Here is a 24,833-nt window from a genome sequence, read left to right on the forward strand (position 1 = left end):
TCGTGATTTGTTTAGCCTTCATATAACTTCGCTATCCTATCGTGTTTTTGGAATGTTTGTTGTAACGTTTGTTGTAACGATGAGCTATGAAGCTTTAATAGTTCCTCGAGTTTAAATAAATATTCTTATTCTGAAAAAATCAGTTTAGTTTTGTGTAGCATAAAACAAGAAGCAAGTGAACAAGAGAACTTAATTGTAAATCGTGTCAGCACCGATGGGCCCGCAATTTAATTTTTAATGGAATATTCCAGTACAATGGCAATGACGTCACACTTTTCGCACGTGGTAATTAGCGTTGCTGTATTGTAATATTGAATACAATATATATTTTTTTTCACTACGTATAAGGGATAAGAAGAAGAAAAACATATCATCGCCTAATGTTGCAAAAGATGGCAAATATCAGCGTCGACAAAGGCGGTAACAAAATAAATAAAACCGGCTCGTGTAATGAGGCCGCAAAGAGTAGCAGTAATGAATTAATAACAATAACGGAATTGCGTTCCTTGGAGATGAATTAAATGCTGGCTTATTATTTACAAATGTCGCCTCTCATGCAAAGTAAGTTATTTTACGTGACCACGCATGCACACGCGTATAAACCCACAGATATTGTACGTGCAGACGTATAAATATGTTCAACAAGACAAAGATCCCCCGTAACCGACTGTAGGGGCAGGTGCTGTTAGCGAGCACCTATGAAGGCCGGCACGGCACACGAAGGGATGAGTGGGCAGCAGCACGCCCGACCGCCTTTGTCTCCCTAATGGCGATGTTTACGCTCCGAACCAGGCACTCAGTTGAGGCTGAGCCGCCCTAGGCGAGGCCCAGAACTGGGTCAGATAATCATCACTGGTGTTGGCCGTGAGCGGGAATCGAATTCGGGTCGCTGGGCTCACAGCGCAGCGCGCTATCCGCCACACTGCCGCTCCTCGCCGACTGCCCACACTTCCGATTAACATGGTTGGCTACGTAGTGCCGTGAAAGAAGTTCAACATACGTGTACATACATGCTCGCCGTAGCACATACAGACGTGCACGTGCAGCTTGAATCTGAAGAAGAGTTGACGGTGAGAGTGGGTGAGACTATGATTGAGTCTCCACTGCAGGCCCTGCCAGTGATGATTGAAGTTCCGCGTGTGGGATAATTTGTCTTTGCTGGAGGGTAGAGTGGCTGTCGGGGTCAAGAGGTTACACCGACACGAGAGTGACGATGATGACGGTGGCAGTGGCGGTGGCGACGGTGGCGACGGTGGTGATGCCGATCACGATGCCGTCACCTCCGTACACCACAGAGCTGGTACATTCATTGTAATAGGGTCATGCAAACACCATCATTCGCGTGCGGCAGTACCCCGCTTTTACGTCGGGGATGCGTTCGCGAAGGGCGCGACGACGAATATCGAAACGGCGTAAATCGAAGCGATCCGCAGGGTTAACGGTGGTCGAGGCCGAGAAGCGACGCAAGTGTGGGGGTTGCGGCGACGGCACACCGGCTATCGGCATTCGCGAATCGACGACGTATTCGCGAAACGACGCAACGGCATCAACTCGAGGAGGTGGAGTCCGCAAGAGTTCCACGGTGGCCACTTGAGGGCAGCGCAGCAAGTAAGGTGACTATCCGGACGCGTCTGTAACAGCGTGTTGTGCTGAGCGGCTATCTCCCTGGCAGTGCATGGGGGTTTCTCCAGGTACTCCGCCGCCTTTGAGGGCACGGTGAGGTCGCTGTTGATTATTATTTATGAATGGTGCGGGAGGATTCCTTCGTTGGCGAGCAATGCTTTCCCCAAGCTGCTCGCCATGGGAATTTGTCCGCGGATTTTGTTCGAGGTACAGTGTGCAAGAGTACTTTTGATTTTGACAAGAAGAAAAAAACCCATCTGCTGTTGGTACCACGGTGGCCGCTGGCAGCGGTCCCACTGATCGAGTGAGCCATTTGTTGAAAACCATGAGGGAGAAAGTAAAAAAAATTCCCCTCACCCCGAGAGACCTCCGGGAGCGGAGGAATTGAAGCCATTTGCAATGATTGTTGTTGTTTTGCTGGGTGGGTGGGTGAGCAGAAGACTCGTCTCGATTCATGTTCATCTGAAGAACGATGCAATAGCACGGGAGGCGAGAATCCCACAACCCTCTCACCTCCGGAAATCCCCGAGCAAAAAACAAATAAACACTCCTCTCTCCCGCTCTGTGTCTCCATCCTGAAGGTGTAAAAGGGCTCTTCTTTTGGCAACGGGAAAAAAAACACTGCACAGCTGCTGCCACCATCATCATCATCGTCCAGGCTGCCACTGTCATGGTGAACGCGGCCTTCTGACCAAAAATAACCCGCACGGGAGACGGAGGATAAATGCTATGAAAAGCCATGACCCCAAAGATTAGCTGAATGTAGTTAGTTATATTTATTGTATTTTTTTTCTTCTGTTAGAAGTCAGCGTCAAGTAAAGTTGATTTGTTTAACCAGATGGGAACTACCACTAAAAAAATACATTTAAGTCGAGTAACGACACAAAATAGGAATGAGAGAAAGAAAAAAACGTCGCACGAGGTAATCGAAAAACAAATATTGCACCAGCAAACATCGATGTTGAATTATGCATTCATAAAGCGCAAGTCGGCTCGGTCAGATGTATTGTTGGACTGATTAATTATAGCACAATCACAGATTCAGTTACAGAGTCATTAAACGGATATAAGGGGTGACTAAATTGAAACAGACGAGGATATATTCTAGATTTGAAGCTTTCGTGACTGCAAGGATTCATATTCTTAGGTTTTTTTCGGTAAAGTCACGTAGGTAAAAATTAAAATTTATAAAAGTAAAATAAAAATAAAAATCACGACGTTTCGGAGGCAACACAAGTTTCCGTCTTCAGGTGGAACCGTCACAGCACGATAGCTGTATCAAGTGAGATAAATTCCAAGAAAACAGTCCTTGTATATATACTGGTTGAGGGTGGGAGGAGCCAAGGTAGGCCCTGAATATTATTTTTGTGAGGTTCGGTGCGGCTGAAGCACGCTGTTAGGAATGAGCCTTTGTTGTGTAAACTAGGTGCGGATGATGTAAAGGTGCGTGTAAATGGGACTGAGCCTTTTGTTATGTAGAGGTGGTGCGGCTGAAATCTTTATTTTACTTTTATTAATTTTAATTCTATTTTTTTACCTACGTGACTTTACCGAAAAAACCTAAAAATACGAGGATATATGTTGAATGGATATGTATGTTGAACGTCTTTCGCACCATACGTAGCCAACCGTGCTAAACGGAGGTGCGGGGTCAGAACAACAATCAGTTCTAAAGAAATGAGTTTTCAATCTAGATATGAACGTGCATAGCTCCAGTGGCTTCCTAACATCGAAAGGAAGAGCGTTCCAGACGGCCGCAGAAGCACATCCGAAAGCGCGTGATGCGGTGGCCGAATTTGTTCGATGGCCAGACAAACGTCGCTGCTGCGAGGATGAGCGGAGTTGGATTGATGGTTTATGTCCCCTGACGAGATCGGCAAGGTATCGTGGTTCATTTGTGGCGAGCCCCTCTGTGTGTACTGAGTGCGACCTTAAGAAAGGTCGCGTAAAAGGTCGCACTCAAGCACTGGTACGGTATGTCGCTGGAAACAAAGTGGTGGAAGTTTGCCAAATTAATTGATGGATTTTTTTGTGTGTGTGCAAGTTAGGTTTGAGATCGTCAAACTCACTTTTGGATTAGAACCCAGTTTATTCACGGACAGCTAAGTGGCAGCACAAATAATCGTGTCGAATCTTCACCACAATGGAGTGTTACTCAGCCGATAAATAAAACATAATTATCAATCAATAATGATGGTTTTGGGGGGGGGTCCATCAATTGGTCGATTAAGAATATATGGAATTAATTAACTACTACAGTAGACATGTTTTCACTTCCTGAGTAATCCTATTACTAGAGATTACTTCCAATTGCTGGATAGCTTTGGGAGAGCCACGCACACAACGTAGGCGCGTCCTTGACTTTGTGTTGACTTTGCGTGTTGATTTTGTGTTGATTTTGTGTTGACTTTGTGTTGATTTTGTGTTGCCTTTGTGTGCTGATTTTGTGTTGAAATTTTATGTAGATTTTATGTTGCTTTTGTGTTGACTCGGTGTGTTGATTTTGTGTTGATTTTGTGTTGCCTTTGTGTGTTGCCGTTGTGTTGACTTTGTGTTGATTTTGTGTTGACTTTGTGTGTTGATTTTGTGGTGACTTTATGTTGACTTTGTGTGCTGATTTTGCGTTGACTTTGTGTGTTGGGTTTGTGTTGATTTTGTGTTGACTTTGTGTTACACTTTGTTTGTTGATTTTGTGTTGACTTTGTGTGTTGATTTTGTGTTGACTTCGTGTTCCACTTTGTGTGTTGATTTTGTGTTGACTTTGTGTGTTGATTTTGTGTTGACTTTGTGTTACACTTTGTGCGTTGACTTTGTGTTGCTTTTGTGTTGACTTTCTCCGGCGGCGCTCGCGGGTGTCCGGTCACCCCGCGATGAGCATATTGAGCCGTGCGGTGAAGTCGGAGCTGCAACGGAGACGTAGGCGTAGTTCTAGAGGAGAGCAAGGCAAGTCTTTGTTAGTTTTAACACGGAGACAGATATTAATGACAACGTTTCTTTTTTTTGGGGGGGGGGGGGGGTTATATTCCCGGACAGCATTTCAGACCGAAAACAGGAAGACACATTCATACTTCTGGCAAATCGCCTGCTGATGCCGCCGACGACGATGATGCTGGTTTGTTGTGGTCACCAACGAAACGTCGCTATCTCCAACGGTAAAATGTTGTGGCCTTTCAACACACACACGTACATCCGGCGACGATGAAGCGTTAACACAGTGACACGTTACATTCACGTGACGGACCTTACTGATTGTCTGTCGGGTGGAGGAGTTGGGGTGCACGACGCATTTACACGTTACTCAATCCTAACCCGATAAACAACAACAGCGACATTACCGTAAACAACATGGGGATGTTGCCGCTCTCTGCGTGTGTGTGCGCGCCCTCTCGGTGTGGCTGGCCTACAAGTTGGCAGCCTACAGGAGCTCTCCTGTCCCTACGATCAATGTCCTCCACTGTTCCGCCGCCTCCTCTCCACCACCACCACCGCCCCCTCGGCTTGTAAATGAATATGGCGATTGATTGTGCGGTGGGCGGTGAATTGGGAACACAAGCGAAGCAGCATCCATTTCGTGGCACTCGCCATCAAAGCGAAAGTCATCTTTGATGATTCGCGCCTTTTGTGCCGACTCGGGGCCCCAGGAAATTGTCCCGTGCATCACAGACTCACGGCCGAATAAATAAAACTGAGATTTTATTTTTGGTGATTTGGGAGGGCGGCGGTGGGAGGTCAAATTCACTTTTCTGTTTGGAGTTTTTATTTATTTCGACCCGGTCAGATAAATTTGGTCATCAATTTTTTAGATTTTTTTTTCTCTCTCCCGAATGTCTGTACGATGGGTAATTGTTTTGTGCTGGCAATCTTTTGGGGTGCCCTCGCGCGTTCCGCTGCAAGAGGACGGACGGACGGATGGACGGACACGTTGATGAAACCGATATTTCTTCTCGCTCTCAACCAACCAGGAGGGAGAAAATGTAACGGGTTTTTTTTTTAACCAAAGCTGCTCACAGAATCCAGGTTTTACCAAAATGGTGAAATTGATCCCCTCAGCTTGGAGAATAATAATAATAAAATGTTTTGTTATACTGTGTGTGAGCGGTGAAGCAGAAACACATTGTATGCGTGTGTGTATATATTTCTATGTGTGCACGAGTGTGCAGCACTTACCCCAAAAGTCCGTTAAGGCTTTAGGGGATATGTGTTTGTTTGTTGGGGGAGCGGTGGTGCAACGGTTAGCGCACTGCGCTACGATCTTGGCGAGACAAGTTCGATCCCCGCTCATGACCAACACCATTATGTATGTTGAACTTCTTTGGCACCGTACGTAGCCAACCGGTCTTGGGCTTTCCCTAGGTCGGCTCAGCCTCAAATAAGTGGCTGGTGCGGTGTTTAAACGTTGCCATTCTGGAGACAAAAGCGTGCGAGTTTGGTGTTGGCCACAAACGCACGGTGTGCCGTGCCGGCCGTTTAATAGGTGCTCGCTAACAGCACTCGCCCCAGCAGTTTGTTAACAAGGCTCGTTCCAGTGTACGACCAATAATATGTGTATATGGGTGGTGCGGTGGACAGCGTGTCTTTTTTTGCACCGTACGTCGCCCACCCAGCTAATCGGAGCTTGCCGTGCTATGCATCAGGCAGCAAGAGTTCGATACCCAGCAACGGCTAACATCAGTGGCAAGTGATGCTAGATTCGTGAATTTTTTTTCGGATGTTTAATGATGTGATGGCGCTGTGGGTGGCATGTTTGTGGCAGACAGGCGCCACGTGTTAACCGAAAATAAATTGACGAGAAGTGGTCCAGCGCCCCCCCCTCTCTCCCTCCGCCTTTGTTGAACCAACACGCATTGTCCAGTGTGGCGATGCATGGCGTAACCTAGAAGGGCTTCTTCGATGATGCAATTCGTTTTACTCGTCGTTTGCCGCATCTGGAGATTTGTATGAATTGTCACGTGTCCACATCGCGCTGGCAGCACGGATGGCTGGTGGGCAAGAGAAACAGACACCCAGACCTCCACCTCGCCACGACATTCCACGCGTCTGTCAAAACGAGGGACCGTTTATCCGTGCAATTGTATATATATGTGTGTGTTTTATACTGTATATATGTAACGCTTATAAATTGCAATGCTAATGTGAACAAAGGATGACTATCAGATGCTGAGTGCCACCGTAATAGTTTCGAGCAGACGGGAATGCAGGAACCAGCTGTAGCGGAGGCTATGTCGCAGTTTTTAATATGCTGCTGAAATGCGCTCGTAAGTAATTGGCAGCGCGTAATTGTTATAATTTTCTAAAGCACACAAAGGTTTACTTTTTTCCCTTTACTTCTTCACTCCCCCCCCCCCCCAAGTCACCCGCCCTCCCGTTCCTTCCTCGAGTCGCCCACCCTCCCACCCACCCGCCCACCCATCCACCCTCCCGTTCACCCACTCACCCGCCCACCCGTTCACCCTCCCGTTCATCCATCCACCCACCCACCCGTTCACCCATCCACCCACCCACCCGTTCGCACTCCCACCCGTTCACCCATCCACCAGTTCACCCACCCCACTGGTAGACCCACCCGTTCACCCATCCACCAGTTCACCCACCCCACCGGTAGACCCCCCGTTCACCCATCCACCAGTTCACCCACCCCACCGGTAGACCCACCCGTTCACCCATCCACCAGTTCACCCACCCCACCGGTAGACCCACCCGTTCACCCATCCACCAGTTCACCCACCCCACTGGTAGACCCACCCGTTCACCCATCCACCAGTTCACCCACCCCACTGGTACCCACCCGTTCACCCATCCACCAGTTCACCCACCCCACTGGTAGACCCCCCGTTCACCCATCCACCAGTTCACCCACCCCACCGGTAGACCCACCCGTTCACCCATCCACCAGTTCACCCACCCCACCGGTAGACCCACCCGTTCACCCATCCACCAGTTCACCCACCCCACCGGTAGACCCACCCGTTCACCCATCCACCAGTTCACCCACCCCACCGGTAGACCCACCCGTTCACCCATCCACCAGTTCACCCACCCCACCGGTAGACCCACCCGTTCACCCATCCACCAGTTCACCCACCCCACCGGTAGACCCACCCGTTCACCCATCCACCAGTTCACCCACCCCACCGGTAGACCCACCCGTTCACCCATCCACCAGTTCACCCACCCCACCGGTAGACCCACCCGTTCACCCATCCACCAGTTCACCCACCCCACCGGTAGACCCACCCGTTCACCCATCCACCAGTTCACCCACCCCACCGGTAGACCCACCCGTTCACCCATCCACCAGTTCACCCACCCCACCGGTAGACCCACCCGTTCACCCATCCACCAGTTCACCCACCCCACCGGTAGACCCACCCGTTCACCCATCCACCAGTTCACCCACCCCACCGGTAGACCCACCCGTTCACCCATCCACCAGTTCACCCACCCCACCGGTAGACCCACCCGTTCACCCATCCACCAGTTCACCCACCCCACCGGTAGACCCACCCGTTCACCCATCCACCAGTTCACCCACCCCACCGGTAGACCCACCCGTTCACCCATCCACCAGTTCACCCACCCCACCGGTAGACCCACCCGTTCACCCATCCACCAGTTCACCCACCCCACCGGTAGACCCACCCGTTCACCCATCCACCAGTTCACCCACCCCACCGGTAGACCCACCCGTTCACCCATCCACCAGTTCACCCACCCCACCGGTAGACCCACCCGTTCACCCATCCACCAGTTCACCCACCCCACCGGTAGACCCACCCGTTCACCCATCCACCAGTTCACCCACCCCACCGGTAGACCCACCCGTTCACCATCACCAGTTCACCACCCCACCGGTTCACCCTCACCCATCACCGGTAGACCCACCCCGTAGCCACCCTCCCATCCACCAGTTCACCCACCCCACCGGTAGACCCACCCGTTCACCCATCCACCAGTTCACCCACCCCACCGGTAGACCCACCCGTTCACCCATCCACCAGTTCACCCACCCCACCGGTAGACCCACCCGTTCACCCATCCACCAGTTCACCCACCCCACCGGTAGACCCACCCGTTCACCCATCCACCAGTTCACCCACCCCACCGGTAGACCCACCCGTTCACCCATCCACCAGTTCACCCACCCCACCGGTAGACCCACCCGTTCACCCATCCACCAGTTCACCCACCCCACCGGTAGACCCACCCGTTCACCCATCCACCAGTTCACCCACCCCACCGGTAGACCCACCCGTTCACCCATCCATTCGCTTACCCGTCTGCTCGCCCGCCGCTGCCTCCTTACCCAATGACAGTCTCGCGTTTTCAACGCTGCAAAATGCCCCAAGCAGAATGCAAACATTAGTTTCTAGTTAGCGCGATCTTCCCCTTTCGCCTGACTGCGCAGATTGTTATTTGTACAGTTGGGGGGAGTCGCGTTCACCAGCGGAGACAAAGACAAAGGTCCTCCGTATAGCCTTAACAAACGGTTGGGGAAAGTGCTGTCAGAGACCACCTATAACGTCCAGCACGGCACACGAGGGGTTGGGTGGCCAGCACCACTCCTGGCTACCTTTGCCTCCCCAGTAGCGATGTTTACACGACGCACCGGGTGCTCATTTGAGGCTGAGTCGACCTTAGGGGAGGCCCAGGACCGAATCAGATAATCGTCACCGGTGTTGGTGGCCGTGAGCGGGAATCGTAACTCGGGTCGCCGGGTTCGTAGCGCAGCGGAGCGCTAACCGCTACACCACCGTTCCCCACAATCGAATACGGTACGGTATACAAAGAAAAATATCTCCCGTATAGCCTGTAAGAGGCTGTTGGGGCAAGTGCTGTTAGCGAGCACCTATGAAGACCAGAACGGTACACGAGGGGGTGGGTGGCCAGCACCACGCCCGACCGCCTTTATCTCCCTAGTGGCAATGTTTACACACCGCACCAGGTACTCATTTGAGGCTGAGTCGACCTAGGCGAGGCCCGGGACCGGCTCAGATAACCGTCACTGGTGTTGGCCGTGAGCGGGAATCGAACCCGTGTCGCCGGGTTCGTAGCGCAACGCGCTAACCGCTACACTACCGCTCTCCCACAGCACCACACACACATACATACACACACGCGCATACCTATGCCCCACCTATGCATTCTCATCCGAGGCTGGCACTGCCCGCTGGCTGGCACGAGACCCCCACCCCGCCTCCATCCTCCGCGGGCTGCGAGCGGGCGGGTGATTGACGTGCGGAGATTAATTTCTCCTCTTAATTCATTACGGCGTCCGCAGGTGGCGCATGAGGAATTCTCGAACCGGCGAGCAAATGGCAATTGCAGCTCCAGGCAACGGCGAGAAAAGAGAGAGAGGGGAGAGAGGGAATGACAAAAAAAACTGAGCTTCCTTTGCTAATGCAGCAACGGCGGTGGCGCATGTTCTAAAAAGATATCCGCTTTGTATTTTGTATTTGGGGGGGGGGGTGGGGGGAGGGCGTTTGAAAGTGGGGGCCAATCCGTGAAGAATTTGTATTCTGACCGGGGGAATCGAAGGGGTTTTTGTTTATTGTTGTTGCAGAGTTGGGATTCGTTTTTGGTGGTGGTGGTGAAGGGGCAGAGGGGAGCGGTAGTGTAAGCGGTTACAGCCACTGCGCTACTAACCCGGCCACCCCAGTTCGATTCCCGCCCGCTCACGGTCAACACCAGGTGACGATTATCTGACCCGGTCCTGTGTCTCCCTTAGGTCCACTCAGCCTCAACTGAGTACCTGATGCGGTGTGTAAATATTGCCACTCGGGAGACAAAGGCGGTTCGGGCGTTGGCTCTGGCCACCTGCCCTCTGGTGTCGTGTTGTAGCGGCTGCTCGCTAGCGGCACTTGCCCCAACAGTCTGTTAAGGCTATACGGGCGTGGGGTGGGTCTTTGTCTTTGGGGGGGGGGTTGGGGGCTATTGAAGAGCCTCTCGCCCTCCTGCCCCCCTCGATTGTGTATGAGACACGTCCCTCTGGGCTCCCCCCACACCCGCGGTAACCCCCCCCCCCCCCCCCCCCCCCCCCACTTTGCGTTTGATGGATCCAGCCAGGGCCTCATGTCTCACTGAATATTTGTCGGGTCGCCGCTTGACAGAGACGAGAGTAGGTTGGCACGTGGCTAGCGGTAGCCACAGGCATAGCGAAGGGCGGTATACTGGATGCGGTGTGCCGGGAGCGGAAACATCCTCAGGGTGGCAATGTGTAAGTACGCGAACGGTATGTGTGTGTGTCTGATTTTTATTTTATTTTAAAGACATTTGGGGCCATTTTCGTATGCGTGTGTACATTTATTGACGCAATGCACTCGCTTCAAATGGCTTCGTGCTGATAATGGTGATGTCACGAGAAGACACGCGGGGAGTTTTTGGTTGTTGTTGTTGTTTGTTGTTGACTCTCTTGGCCTCGGTTCTTCCCAAGATTGGTGATGACATCTTTGCTCGATTCTTCCGATTCATTTGGATTAACCTGAAACTCGTGAACGCATCCCTAACACGAGTACACACCACGTGTCCTCCCTCCCACCCCACCCCCCCATTTCTTCCTTCCACTTTCGCAAGAGCTCAGCCGAGCCAGAAAGTGTGGGAACGACTCCCATCGGGTTTCTTCCGTAATTACCATCGTTTTGACGAGCTCACAAAGCGAGCGGTGGGGTGGGGGGAGTGGGGGAGAGGGGTAGGAGGAGGGGGGGAGGAGGAAATTCTCGGTGGGGGAAACGTGGGGGGCGGCGAAATGTGAAGTGGAGGGAGGCTAGTGTGGGTTTCGGGGGGAGGGGGGGGTGCAGCATGTCACATATTCTTTAATAAAGCAACGTAAAGTAATGACATAATGGTAGAGGGTGTTCGTCGTGTTATTCTGCCCTTCGTGGTGCGGGTGACGCATCCCCCTAAAAATTAATAATAATACTTCTACGGCTGCTCTCAAAGTGTGCGCGCATACGACCATCAGCGTGATTACGGGTGACCCTAAACTCTGTTGTTTTTCGTAATAAAAATACGTGAGATATAATTAATTAGCTATTAATAGAGGGTTTTCTTTTCACTCCCGCCACGCCGCCGTTAAACTAAACTACAGTAAATTAAACAAAAATTAACCAGATAAGGCCCACTGAGCTGTATAGCTCTTTGTCAGAAAGCGAACTTGGCCACCGATGATAGATCAACGACGTGGCGTATCACGTGGAAATGTCGATTCTAAATATGGAGAGAAAAACCGGAGGACCCGGAGAGAGAGAGACACGCAAACTCCAAATATACAGCAGGCGTCAGGGTCGGAATAGAACCCATGCCATCCTGTATACCAGGCGAGGCAGTTAACATCTCGTCCAAACTCGCAACCGCCCCCCCACCCCGCGCTCTTCGATGCAGTTCCACCTCGCTGTGGTTTCTCGTGCACGGCTAACATCAGTGGCGAGTGATATCCGAGTCGGGGCTTGAGCCAACTCCATCAACGCCGTCTTAAATGAATACCCATTACGATGCGTAAAGCACAGCAAGGCGACCGAGCGTGGTGGTATCCGCACGACCTCTGCTAGTCCTCTGAGCCAGCTTCAAGAGGTGCTCGCTAACAGCACTGACACCAAACAGTCTGTCCAGGCTATCTGGAGGGTCTTTGTATGTTTGGCAATGTGTGTGCGCCTTTATGGGGAGCGGTGGCGCAGCGGTTAGCGCGCTGCGCTACGAACCCGGCCAACCCCGAGTTCAATTACCGCACGTGGCGAATATTTGACCCGGTCCTGGGGCTCCCCTAGGTCGACTGAGCCTAAAATGAGTACCTGGTGCGATGTGCAAACATCGCCACTAAGGAGACGAAGGCGGCCAGGCGTGGTGTTGGCCACCCACCTCCTCGTGTGCTGTGACGGCCTTCACAGGTGCAAAACATTATACTTTAAAATCAAATGCCAAGACAATAAAATAATGTTTAAAATAAAAGCCATGATGAAATCGCGTGTGTGTGTGTGTGTGTATACGAGGCCGTATGTTTACGCGTGCCCGGCAAGTCTTCAGTGTCTTTACACACACACGTCAAAACAAACATTAATTTGTCAATAAGCCTGCCTTACAAAGCCCGTTATATGTTTCCCATTTAAGGCCACATAGTGTTGCTGTTATTATTGACATGGAACGTGTTGAGATTATTAATTATTATTATTGTTCCTTGTGCTTGTGCACCACTGTCAAGGCCGCAGCAGAATCACTAAATAATGGATACATACCTGAGCGCGTGTGTGTACGCGTGTGTTCTTTGGTTCTTTCGGTAAAGTCACGTAGGTAGAAAATGTAAATCAAACAATTATTTTTTGTTTGATTTTATTTGTCTACCTACGTGACTTTACCGAAATAACCAAAGAGTATGGATTCATGCAGTTACGAAAGCTTCTCATCAAGATTGTACATGTGTGCTCGCGAACAGCACTTGCCCCAACAGTCTGTTAAAGCTATACGGGGGATCTTTGTCTTTGTGTCTACATGTAGTGGGGAGCGGTAGCGCAGTGGTTAGCGTGCCGCTCGACAAACCCGGCCACCCGAGTTCAATTTCCGATCACGACCACGACTATTGACGGTTACCTTAACCGGTCCTGGGCCTCCCCTAGGTCGACTCAGCCTCAAACGCGTAACATGGTTCAGACGCTGTCTTTCCGGCAGACCTGTTCTTCACCTGAGAACGGCTGCTTGCGTTGTGGCCGAAACGTCGTGAGAATTGTATTTTATGATGTTTTATTTTTATTATTTTATTATTTCCCTTCTACGTGACTTTACCGAAAGAACCAAGAAGATGAATCCCTGCAGTCACGATAGCTTTAAATCGAAAAATGGTGCAGTGTTCAAACATTCAGCACTGGGGAGACAAAGGCGTTCCGTGCGTGGTGCTGATCACAAACCCCCTCGTGTGCCGTGCCGGCCTTCAATGGTACTCGCTTACAGCACTTGTCCCCAACAGTCTGTTTAAAAAAAGGATATACGGGGGGTCTTTGTCTCTGTGTACATTCTACCAGCAACATCGGGCTGCCCCGAGGCATCCGTCTGAATTATTCCACCGAGCATGACCGCAGAGGCGATGCTATTAGATTAAATTCCACGCCCTGACGAGATTTAAATGACACTTCCACCCCCTATAGCTCGCCGTGCAGGCGTGTGAGTGCTACAGAAAGCTCGGTTTAACCAGGTAAGGTTTCTTTTTTTCCTTCCTCTTCTTAACCGTATATATTTATACATTTTTGAAAATACTATTGACTATTTATTAAACTAAACTATTAAAAATAAATCCAAACTGGGGCCCTATACAGCTCTTTCTTAGAACGGCAACATGGCCAAAGCGGGTAGCTTGGTTTTTTTTCCGCTTATGGCACTGCTGTTCGCGGTTCGAACCCAGCGGCCGTCTCTGGTTAACAACTGCCGGTGTATTAACCATTAGTGTAAATGTATACACTGTGTGTGGGCGCGCGTGTGTGTACGCGAGCCGTCTGCTGCCCATTGGATGTGACTCGGAAAATAAGTAGGCCATGAGTGTGTTCCGGCGTCAAGGTCTCAGATTTGTCCAATTTAACAAGAATTTACCCGCAAATTATACTCGATTGGGGAAACACATCGATAGCTATTCTCTCCCCCGCACCCCTCCTACTGCGAAGCGTCACGATACTCACATCGTAAATGTCGTGGGTTTACTCTCCAACACACCGCTTGTGCTGAAGTCGTAACGAATTTGCACGTTTTGTTTACTTGAACAAACCTTACGAATTGGCTGTGTGGGATGGTGGCCGGTTTAACGACGCATTGCTATGTACGCGATCTAACCAGCCCCTTCCCCCCCCCAAGAAAAAAAAAACACCCCATTTATTATGGATAATATTAGTCGCGAAAGCCGACTTCGTGTTAAACCGCCTGTAAACAAACGATTGAGGCTCAGCGTGGCTTTCCTGGGGTAAACAGATGTATCAATAATTTGCAGCTGCCAATCCGGCTCACGCAGACTCCTCTCGAGTCGGCGGCGTGACGCAAGGTGTGGAGGGAGGCAGCGAGGGAAGGGAGAATTTTAAGCCGCGATTTTTTTCTTTATCGGCAGCGATGACCTGACCTTCGGTAGACAGCGTGGAGAGAGAGAGAGAGAGGTTCCACTCTCAATGGTGGTGGGTCATCATCCCCTCCCCTCCCCCCCGCAGCAAGCTCCGTCTGCTCGCCGCATTCCTTCCGTGGAGTTCACACAAACCCCGTCCTGTGACCGAGCCGCCCACCGTTCATTCCCCGAGCTGGGGCAATCAGGCAGTGAGACAAACATCCCATCATCGGCTCACTGATTAGAAGTCGCGATAATAACTCGGCGGCGATGACTGGACGAAACGGCCAAATGGGTTCTTTATCCGCATAACTTTACTCTCCCCCCCACCCCCCACAAAAAAAAAAACTTGAAGAAATTCTTTCTTCGAATTCTTGCTGAAACAATATGCAAAATGTATCCGAATGTACAGGCCTCTCTGTCAGCCAACTGCTGCATGAATGGATGGAGGACTTTTCCCAATGCCAGTCTTTGGGGGTTGTTTCACCATGCCGGTTGATCAGTGTAGGTTTGGTGAAGTGGAAATGCTCAGTACCGGTTCAGAAATCACTCGCCACTGGTGTTAGCCAATGGCTGGGTATTGAACTTAGGTTACCGGGTTTCAAAGCACAGCAGGCTAACCATTGCGCCTACCGCTCCACCACCCCCCGTATTCTAATAATGAACAGTTAATTTACATCGCTTTGTCAATCTACTGCGGAAAGAAGGCCTTCTCCACGCTGTGTCCATCATGGGAGTCCTTTGACCATACTTCACCACTTGTTGGTAAAGGCGTAGGGGGGTGGGGCACGACTGGTCGAGGCGTTGCGTGCTGCTGATGTTTGGAATCGAACACAGGTCTGGGTGTCTTCGGGCTAACCACTGTGCCATCACCCCCACAACGGTCCGTGGTGAAGGTGATTTGGTCGTGGTGGAATGTCGCGTGGCGCGCTAACCACTGTGCCATCGCTCCTTTACCCCCACAACCCAAATGAAAGGGATGTTAAGGGAAACAGAGTAAATGGTCAAAGTGGTAACTATCAGTTTCTACCCACGGTCTCGTCCCCCCATTGTCTGGTCCACCCGCGGTGTCTTGTCCGCCCATTGTCTCGTCCGCCCGCGGCCTCGTCACCTTAACAGCAGCTGATGCCGCTCGTAGTCCGTGCGTTACGCAGTTGGGAGCCGCATTGCTCTCTGGAGATGAGCCGCGAGACTCTGCGGTGGTGATGATGGCGGTGGTGGTGGTAATAGCCTAAAGGAGTGGCAATTGTGAAGGGCAGAGAAAGGGGAGCGTGGTGATGGGAGCGGAATGGAGAGGATAGCTCGTTACGAGGTTTTTGTTTGAGTAATTAATATGCTAATCTGCGAGGCTAGAGCATGAGGCTGACCCCTGCGATTCCCCGCTCCACTTCGCCACGTTCCTCCGTCCGACGAAACCGGGGCCAGGCAGAGGGGGGGGGACGTCGCGCACAATAACGGTAATTACCGTGATGATAATGATGATGATGGCGATGATGATGATAATAGCCATTGGGATAAATGCGAAATTAAATTGTTTTGGATGAGGCTCGCGAGAAGCTGCGCGTTGACGGGTTTCCCCCCGTGTGTCTGAGCGAGAACGGGGGGGGGGGGGGGTGAGCGTTGTCTCGTGTGCGGCTGATGTAGTGGCACGGTGTAACGGTGTCAGTGTGGGGAGCGGTAGTGCAGCGGTTAGCGCGCTGCGCTTCAAACCCCGGGGACCCGGGTTCGATTCCCGTTCACGATCAACACCAGGTGATGATTATTTGAAACCGGTGCTGGGCCTCCCCGAGGTCGACTCGGCCTCAAAAGATGGTGCACTGTGTAAACATCGCCACTCGGGAGACAAAGACGTCCGGGCGTGGTGCTGGCCACATATCCCCCTCGTGTGTCGTGCTGGCCTTTATAGGAGCTCTCTAACAGCGTTTCCCCCTACGATCTGTTAAGGCTACACGGGGGATATTTGTCTTTGGTGGTGTTCGTGGCAATTGTGTTACTAATGGTTATAATGGTGATGAATATAGTGCTGGTGATTTTGACATGAATTATGGTAGTGGTTGTGATGATCATGCTGCTGCTGATGGTGGTGTTCGTGATTATTTTAACGCTATTGATGATGGTTAAGACGATGATGACAATCATGATGATGGTTATGATACTAATGATGATGATAATGGCAGTGGTAGTGATGTTGTGATGATAATGATAGGGGTGGTAGTGATGAGTGATGCTAATTGTAAAATGGATGATGGTCGTTATTGTGATGATGGTAGCTTTAATGCTAATGAAGAAGATGGAGCTAATGATGGTGATATTGTTGCCATTCCTAATGATTATGATACAAATGACAATGGCGTTGGTGGAGTTAGTGATGATAATGATGCTGTTGATGATGAAAATGGCAGTGGCGATCACGATTTTGACAACGATGTTGTCGGTCATGATGATTGCAGTCGCAGATACAATGCTAACGACGACGACGATGATGTGTGGAATCAGCATTTGTAAAGGGACTCAAACTTATATGTCAGAACTCTGCTACAACTACTCAGTTGATGTGCGTCCCCGCAGGACGCATTCGAGTTAAGAACAGCACATTCTATAGAATCATTATCGACATGCGTTTACACACAACCCGGCTGGAGAGAAACATATAAACAACAAGCGGGGACGCGTGCGTGCTTCGTGTGTTCCAATGGGGAACGGTGGCGCAGTGGTTTGCACACTGCGCTACCACAAACCTCAGCGACTCGTGATTATTGGCTCACAACCAATAATTCCTTGAACCGGTTAGTTGGGCCTCACTCTAGGTCGACTCCGCCTTACACGAGTGCCTGGGGCCGCGTGTTAACGTCATTACTGGGGAGACAAAGGCGGCCGGGCGTGGTGTTACCCGACCCACCCAGGGCGTGTGCCGTGCCGTCCTTCGTAGGTGCTCGCTAGCAGCACTTGCCCCAACAGTCTGTTCAAGGGAGGTGGGGAGCGGCAGGGGAGGGGGGAAGAATCTTCGTCCTTCCAGGCTAAATGTGAATGTTAAAACGAATCCACGTCTCCAGCACTCGGAGCAGTAGGCCCATGTGGAGTGGTCATCACGAGTGGCGTGTGAGCAAATGCACGGAATTACCGACGCTTTGATCTCCCGCAGGTTTAGTGCAAATTAACAAGGCGGCCAGGCCGGGCAGCTCACAACGGTTCTCCCACGCCTCTTGAAATCCTCTCTCTCTCTCCAGCACATGTACACATATATATATAATTCAACATATTCGTAAATACCACTGTGTGGCGTCTAAAGTAAAAAAAGAAGTAGATATATAATAGACGACGTTTCGGACAATAGCCCTCCGTCATATCACTGAAATCAAGAAGGGTCCTGCAGCAGCGCTATTTCCAGAAACGTCGCCTTCCACCTGCAGGTGGTGTTATTTCACGCGGACGACATTTTTTTTATTCCTGTGTCACTTTTATTTCAACAGAACTCCTCGCGTTCAACACCGCGTGACTCCGTCGTAACTCTCCCCCTTGCGCCGATCGCCTGCTTCGCCCCGCTCTCTTCGCTCACTCTGCGCTCTCTCTCACAGCCTCTCAACTGCTCGCCCATCGCTCTCACTCTGCTCGCCTCTCCACTGCTAGTCCATCTCTCTTACTCTGCTCGCCTCTCCACTGCTAGTCCATCTCTCTCACTCTGCTAGCCTCTCCACTGCTAGTCCATCTCTCTCACTCTGCTAGCCTCTCAACTGCTAGCCCATCTCTCTCACTCTGCTAGCCTCTCCACTGCTAGCCCATCTCTCTTACTCTGCTAGCCTCTCCACTGCTAGCCTGTCTGCCACGCTCCGCTCGCTCCGCTCTCTCTGCTAGCCTCTCCACTGCTAGTCCATCTCTCTCACTCTGCTAGCCTCTCTACTGCTAGCCCATCTCTCTCACTCTGCTAGCCTCTCCACTGCTAGTCCATCTCTCTCACTCTGCTAGCCTCTCCACTGCTAGTCCATCTCTCTCACTCTGCTAGCCTCTCAACTGCTAGTCCATCTTTCTTACTCTGCTAGCCTCTCCACTGCTAGCCTGTCTGCCACGCTCCGCTCGCTCCGCTCTCTCTGCTAGCCTCTCCACTGCTAGCCTATTACTATCCCTCTGCTAGCTTTTCGATATATGGGGGAGCGAGGCGCCTCCTCCCCCCTCCTCGGCGTCAACTTACAACCCTCACTGCAAAGGCAGAACCCTCACGTCACGCGATCTCCGTAGCGCTGTTGAGACATCAAAGTAAAAAGGACGTCATGATGAACAAGGGATTTTAACCTTAAAATGAAATAGGTCTGTGTCACCGCGGCCTTACAAATTTGCACGCGCATTGATGCAATGAATATCATGTCGCGGTCTGCTTTTCGCTTGCAAGTTTCACATTTTATCGCAATACACCCGTCCTTGGACTATTTGTATTTTATTTTAAGGTCACACTTATTGACGAATGTGTTGAGTTTGTTGTTTTTGTTTGTGCGCCACTGCCAACGCACCAGCAGCAGATAATTTGAAATGCTCGTTTGGCTGGGTTCTAGTCTGTCACCTTTTAATTTGGATAAGTTTGAACCACGGTCTGTAATCACGCGGTAGAGCGAGTACCCATTTTTATTAATCTGATCTTTTTTATTGATATTGATATTTACGTGTTCGAGAGCGTGCGTTATCCTCGTTCATTTTCATCACGTTTTGCTGCTAGTACAGGACCAAAATCCCAAAACGCTGAGCGGCCAGACACAAACAGCACGGCAGTGGTAGAAACCGAAGCAGAAAGAGAAGGGTTTTTTTTTTTTTACCAGCAAGTAAACTCAACGAAACAATTTTTATTTTAGCAGGTAAGACCCATATTCTTGGTTCTTTCGGTAAAGTCACGTAGAAGGGAAATAATAAAATGATAAAAATATAAAACAATAAAAAAAATTCTCACGACGTTTCGACTGCAACACAAGCAAATCCACAGCAAGATTTTTTTTTTCAAATTTTCTTGCTGTGGATTTCACACCTGATGATGATTGCATGTGTTGCAGTCGAAACGTCGTGAGCATTTGTATTGTTTTATATTTTTATTATTTTATTATTTACATTCTACGTGACTTTACCCAAAGAAGCAAGAATATGAATCCCTGCAGTCACGAAAGCTTTAAATCAAAAGGTAAGACCCACTTAGATACATCGATCTCTTTCAGACGCGACCTAGCCATCACAGACGATAGCTCAACGAGGAAGTAACTTTATCACGTGGACATTTATAGCAGCAAAATACTCAAAAAAAGTGTAGTTGTTGAACACAGAGCCATAGATGAGCTGAAACGGTGAGCCTCGTAGACCCGAGTCCTCGACGACTGGCTGAGGAATCGATGAGTGATGTTCATCGCAACGTCGCAACAATGACTGCGGAAGCAGCGATAGAAGAGTGATAAGAAGACGTCTTGCTGCCAGTGAGCGAGTGTCCGGAGTGAATAGGCGAGGCCTGGATCATGAATCACCCTGACTGCTCTACGTTGGAAGCGATCATCGCGTGGGGTGAGCTCGGAGCTGCTGGGTACTTCATCCCAAACTACACGAAACGAAACTATTTCTTATTTTAAACGAAAGTATTTTTTAATTTGAAAAGATCAAGGCCCAATGAACTGTGTGGCTGTTTTTCAGAAGCGGCCTGGCTCAACGAGGAGTGGGCTTACCACGTGGACATTTATAGAAGCCAAATCCTCTAAGCGCGTGTTTCTACATGTCAATGAGGACCAGGAGAAAAGTCCACGCGACCACGGGGAGAGAGAAACATGCAAATTCCACATATACAGCAGGCATGGTCAGGGTCGGGATCTGAACCCATGACCTCCTGCAAACCAAGCGAGGTAGTTAACATTCGCCAACACGGCGCCACAGATCTGCCCACAGCGGTGTGACTCAAGCCTTCTGTGAGATCGCGTGTGCTTCACTGCCAAGGTGTTTCGCCAACATTTTTTTTGCAAAGCACTTTGTACGCATAGCAGTGTTTTAAGGATATATTTTGTTTGAACTGTTTAGCGCTGCAGATTTGAATTGTAAGGAGGCACAACTGGACATCACTATCCACAGTTTGTGACCACGTTTATAGCAGTGAGCCCTGTGGTTCAAGATCTTGATGTGATGCAATCATCATCAACCATGATCTATCCACTGCTAAATGAAGGTGCCATCTCTCAACGACGATCTTGCGCTGCAACAATTCACCCTCCGCGAGCGACTTCGTTACTGCTGAACGTGGTTTTTTATTTTACTCCCCTTTGGCAGACACACTCCGCTGTAGTGCTGTAATATCTACTTCCGCGGATCCGCTGATGCGCTGCTGTGGCAGAGATCCGAGCGAACCCCTTCGCGGCACGTGACGTGACGCCCACAATGCAATTCGGTTCTAATTGGGGGAAGGGGATGACACCGCTTAGAGACGTTTAGATTACACATATTTTCCATAGTAAACACATTCAGCTGTCGGTAAAACGGTGACGGCAGGGGAGGTGACGTCTAATGTGGCACGGGTAGCATGGTGGGGGGGAATGGGTGCTGGAGGTGGTAGGGATAATGGTGGGGGGATGGTTATATTGGTGGTGGTGGTGGAGGGTGGTAACGGTGGTGAAGATGGTATGGGGGTTGTTTCACTGGTGGTTGTGCGGGGGTGGAGATGGTGGGAGGAATGGTGGGGAGTGGCGGTGGTGAAGGGGAGGGGAGCCGTAGTGTAGCGGGTTACGCACTGCGCTGCGAACCCGGCGACCCTTGTTATATTCGCACTCACGGCCAACACCAGTGGCGATTATCTGAACCAGACCTGGGCCTCAAATGAGTACCTGGTGCGATGTGAAAACCCTCGCTACTGGGGAGACAAAAGCGTCCGTCCGTGGTGCTGGCAGCACTTGCCCCTATAGCCTGTGACGGATCAACGGGGTATATTTGATTTGGCGGGAGTGGTTGTGTTGATGTATTATGTTTAAATTCCTCCGCACCGTACGTAGTCAACCGTACTAATCGGAGGTGCGGGGAAGGACAACAAACTAAACACAAAAAAGCAGTTCTAAAGAAATTAGTTTTCAACCCGGAGTTTTCTTAAGTGCATAAGCTCCAGTGGCTTCCCAATATCGGAAGGAAGGGCGTTCCAGACGGTCTCAGAAGCGCAGCCGAGAACGCGCGACGCCGTTGGACCGTCTTTGTGCGTGTGATGGGTCAGCCAACAGCCGCTGCTGTGAGAACGACGCTGGTGGAGTTGGTGGTGAGAATCGTGAGAGGAGCTGTTGGTGGTTGGTGGGCGGTAGCGGTGGTGAGTGGTGCTGTTTGGGAGGAGGGGGAGGAAGTTAGGAGAGAACAGCGCGTGTTTTAATGGCTCGCAGCAGGTGACTATTAACAAAAAGGGCGAACTGTAAATCTTAGGATGGGGCAGACGGATGCATTCCCTGCCCTAGGCCCGGGCTTCCCGTGTAGATAGCAGGGACGTGGAACAGATGGGGCGCCATGGGGAGAGCTTATATCTTGATATTTATACTCGATATATATGTAATGGTGGGTGCATTGGTTAGCGCATTCTCGCTATGAATCCGGCGACCTGAGTTTGTTTCCAGGGCACTGCTATCATCAGTGGCGAGTGATAGCTGAAACGGTCCTGGGCCTCCCCTAGGTCGACTCAGCCTCATTTGGGTACCCGGTGCGGTGTGTAAACATCGGTACTGGGGGAGACAAAGGCGCTCGCGCGTGGTGCTAGCAGCCCACTCCCTCGTGTGCCGTGCCGACCTTCATAGGTGCTCGCTCAACAGCACTTGCCCCAACAGTCTGTTGAGTCAACGCTGGGGATCGTTGTCGTCTACGTATATGGGAAGCGGTGGAGTGGATGGAGTGGAGTGGATGGAGTGGTTGGAGTCATTGGTGGAGTTTGCGGGGTGGTGGGGAGGGGTCAAAGCCTCTCCTAAAACTTTATTAATTTAGTTTCAGTATCGATTTAAAGCTTTCGTGACTACAGGGATTCATCTTCTTGGTTCTTTCGGTAAAGTCACGTAGAAAGGAAGTAATAAAATAATAAAAATAAAACATAATAATACAAATAAAACATACATAATAAAATAAAACATAATAATAATATTATTATGTTTTATTTTTATTCTTTTATAACTTCCCTTCTACGTGACTTTACCGAAAGAACCAAGAAGATTAGTTTCAGTAGTTTACAATTAAGATTTTAAAAAATGTCATCATTATATGCACCCGCGATTCGTAATGAGGGACAAAGCGAATCCACTCCCCTACCCCCCCCAATAAAGAATTCACACGCCACCTCTGGTTGGAGTGATGGGCAGAGTGTATAGTAATGGATTTGGCCACCACGGCCCAAGATTGGCCCACAGAGCTTGGGCCCAATTGTTGGTAGCGCGCCGGCTTCTGCTGCCCCCACCGCCGCTCGCCGTGTCCGTGGCTTCCCGCGCGCCTGTGACTCACTGGAAACTTTGCAGCGTCGCGTTCCGAAGGTGAGAAAATCTTTAACTTCTCGCCGAGGTCGGCGGGCAACAGGGAAGTCGTCAGCCATCCCGAGTGCCACTTACACCCCCGGATGGAGACGCTCCGCTCCAGATTAGCTCGCTTGTGTAATGCGAGATGCAAATTCCAAATACAAAATACCCCCCTCCCCCCCCGTTTAATTCTGTTAGCGATCACATATTATTAATTCCGGCACGGCATGCAAGGCAGGTGTGTTGTGGCCACGATCATGAATGTCCCAACCGCCTTTGTCTCCCCATTGCTGATGACGTTGACAAGCTTGCACCACGTAAAGTCATTCACGGCTTGGTTGAGTATCATGGACAAAAAATAAACAAATCTGACAAAAGCTGTTTCCTTACCGGGCATTGAACTCAGCTGGCCAGGTTCACGGTGCAGGCATCACGACTCAGGCCACGGGGATTGTAGTGCCTTAGCCTCTGCACCGTACACAACGACGTCGCCCCGCGTCGCCTACGCAGGCTGATGGGGCAAGCGGTGTTCGCGAGCGCCTACGAAGGGCCAGGGACGGACGTGAGTGAGAGTGGCGGCGTGGCAGCGCTGCTGGCGACGACCCGAACCGCTCCCAGGGCTCTGGCCGTGAGCGGGAAGCGAATCACGGCCCGCCGGCTTTTGGAGCGCAGCGTGCTAACCGCTGCGCCACCGCTCCCCACATATGAACACACACACAAAGACAAATATCTCCCAAATAGCAAGTGTTGTTAGCGAGCACCTATGAAGGCCTGCACGGCACACGAGGGAGTTGGTAGTCAACAACACGCCCGGCCGCCTTTGTCTCCCCTGTACCGATGTTTAAACATCGGCACCAGGTATCACAAATGTGGCTGAGTCGACCTACGGGAGGCCCAGGACCGGTTCAGATATCACTCGCCACTGATCATAGCAGTGCCCTGGAAACAAACTCAGGTCGCCGGATTCATAGCGAGAATGCGCAAACCAATGCACCACCGACGACACACATATTTCGAGTATAAATAAAAATTAACCCGTAAAAACAAAGTTTTTCACTATAAATCCTTTATATGCGTGGCGGCTAGAATCTTCTCGTCCTCTGGCTTGAAATGACTGCCACCTATGGGTCAGATGATTGCCTGCCACCATTAAGCAATTGGTAATTAAATATCGGGTTTTTTTTCCTAAAAAGTGTAAAATTTTGGAACAAAAAATTTCACGAAAATTAATTGTCACGCACAACGAGTCTGTGTGGAAAATGTCAGCTCGATTGGATCACGGGAAGTGGGTTAAAAAACGACCGAAAGATTTGCACGGTCGTAAGCGCGCAAGTAAGTGAAGTTAATATAAAGGATTTAATAACTATCAAGATAAAATCTCTCCCCCCATGGCGCCCCATCTGTTCCACGTCCCTAGCTATCTGCACACCGCACCAGGGTACTCATTTGAGGCCGAGTCGACCTAGGGGGAGGCCGACGACCGTGCTCAGATAACCGTCGCCGGTATTGGCCGCGAGCGCGAGTCGAACTCGGCTCGCCGGGTTCGTAGCGCAGTGCGCGAACCGCGACACCGCCGCTTTCTCCCGCACGCGACCACGCGCAGATCGACACGCGGAGCGCAAGTGGGGGGGAGGGGGGTGTCGCTCGCATTTATTTCTTCGGCCCTGTGGACG

At 50.6% G+C, this 24,833-nt stretch overlaps 1 long non-coding RNA gene across 1 annotated transcript; it reads right to left on the reverse strand.

The window, feature by feature from the left end:
* Nucleotides 1-217: 217 nt before the first annotated feature.
* On the reverse strand, nt 218-8,919 carry LOC133351619 (uncharacterized). Its single transcript, XR_009756205.1, has 3 exons — nt 8,897-8,919; nt 4,692-4,790; nt 218-4,551 (listed from the first exon to the last, which is right to left on the reverse strand). It is a non-coding gene; the product is annotated as an uncharacterized LOC133351619 (long non-coding RNA).
* Nucleotides 8,920-24,833: the final 15,914 nt, after the last annotated feature.

The sequence above is a fragment of the Lethenteron reissneri genome, chromosome 38, assembly GCF_015708825.2.
Source record: "Lethenteron reissneri isolate LAM-NWPU_2019-01 chromosome 38, ASM1570882v1, whole genome shotgun sequence".
Taxonomy (NCBI): domain Eukaryota; kingdom Metazoa; phylum Chordata; class Hyperoartia; order Petromyzontiformes; family Petromyzontidae; genus Lethenteron; species Lethenteron reissneri.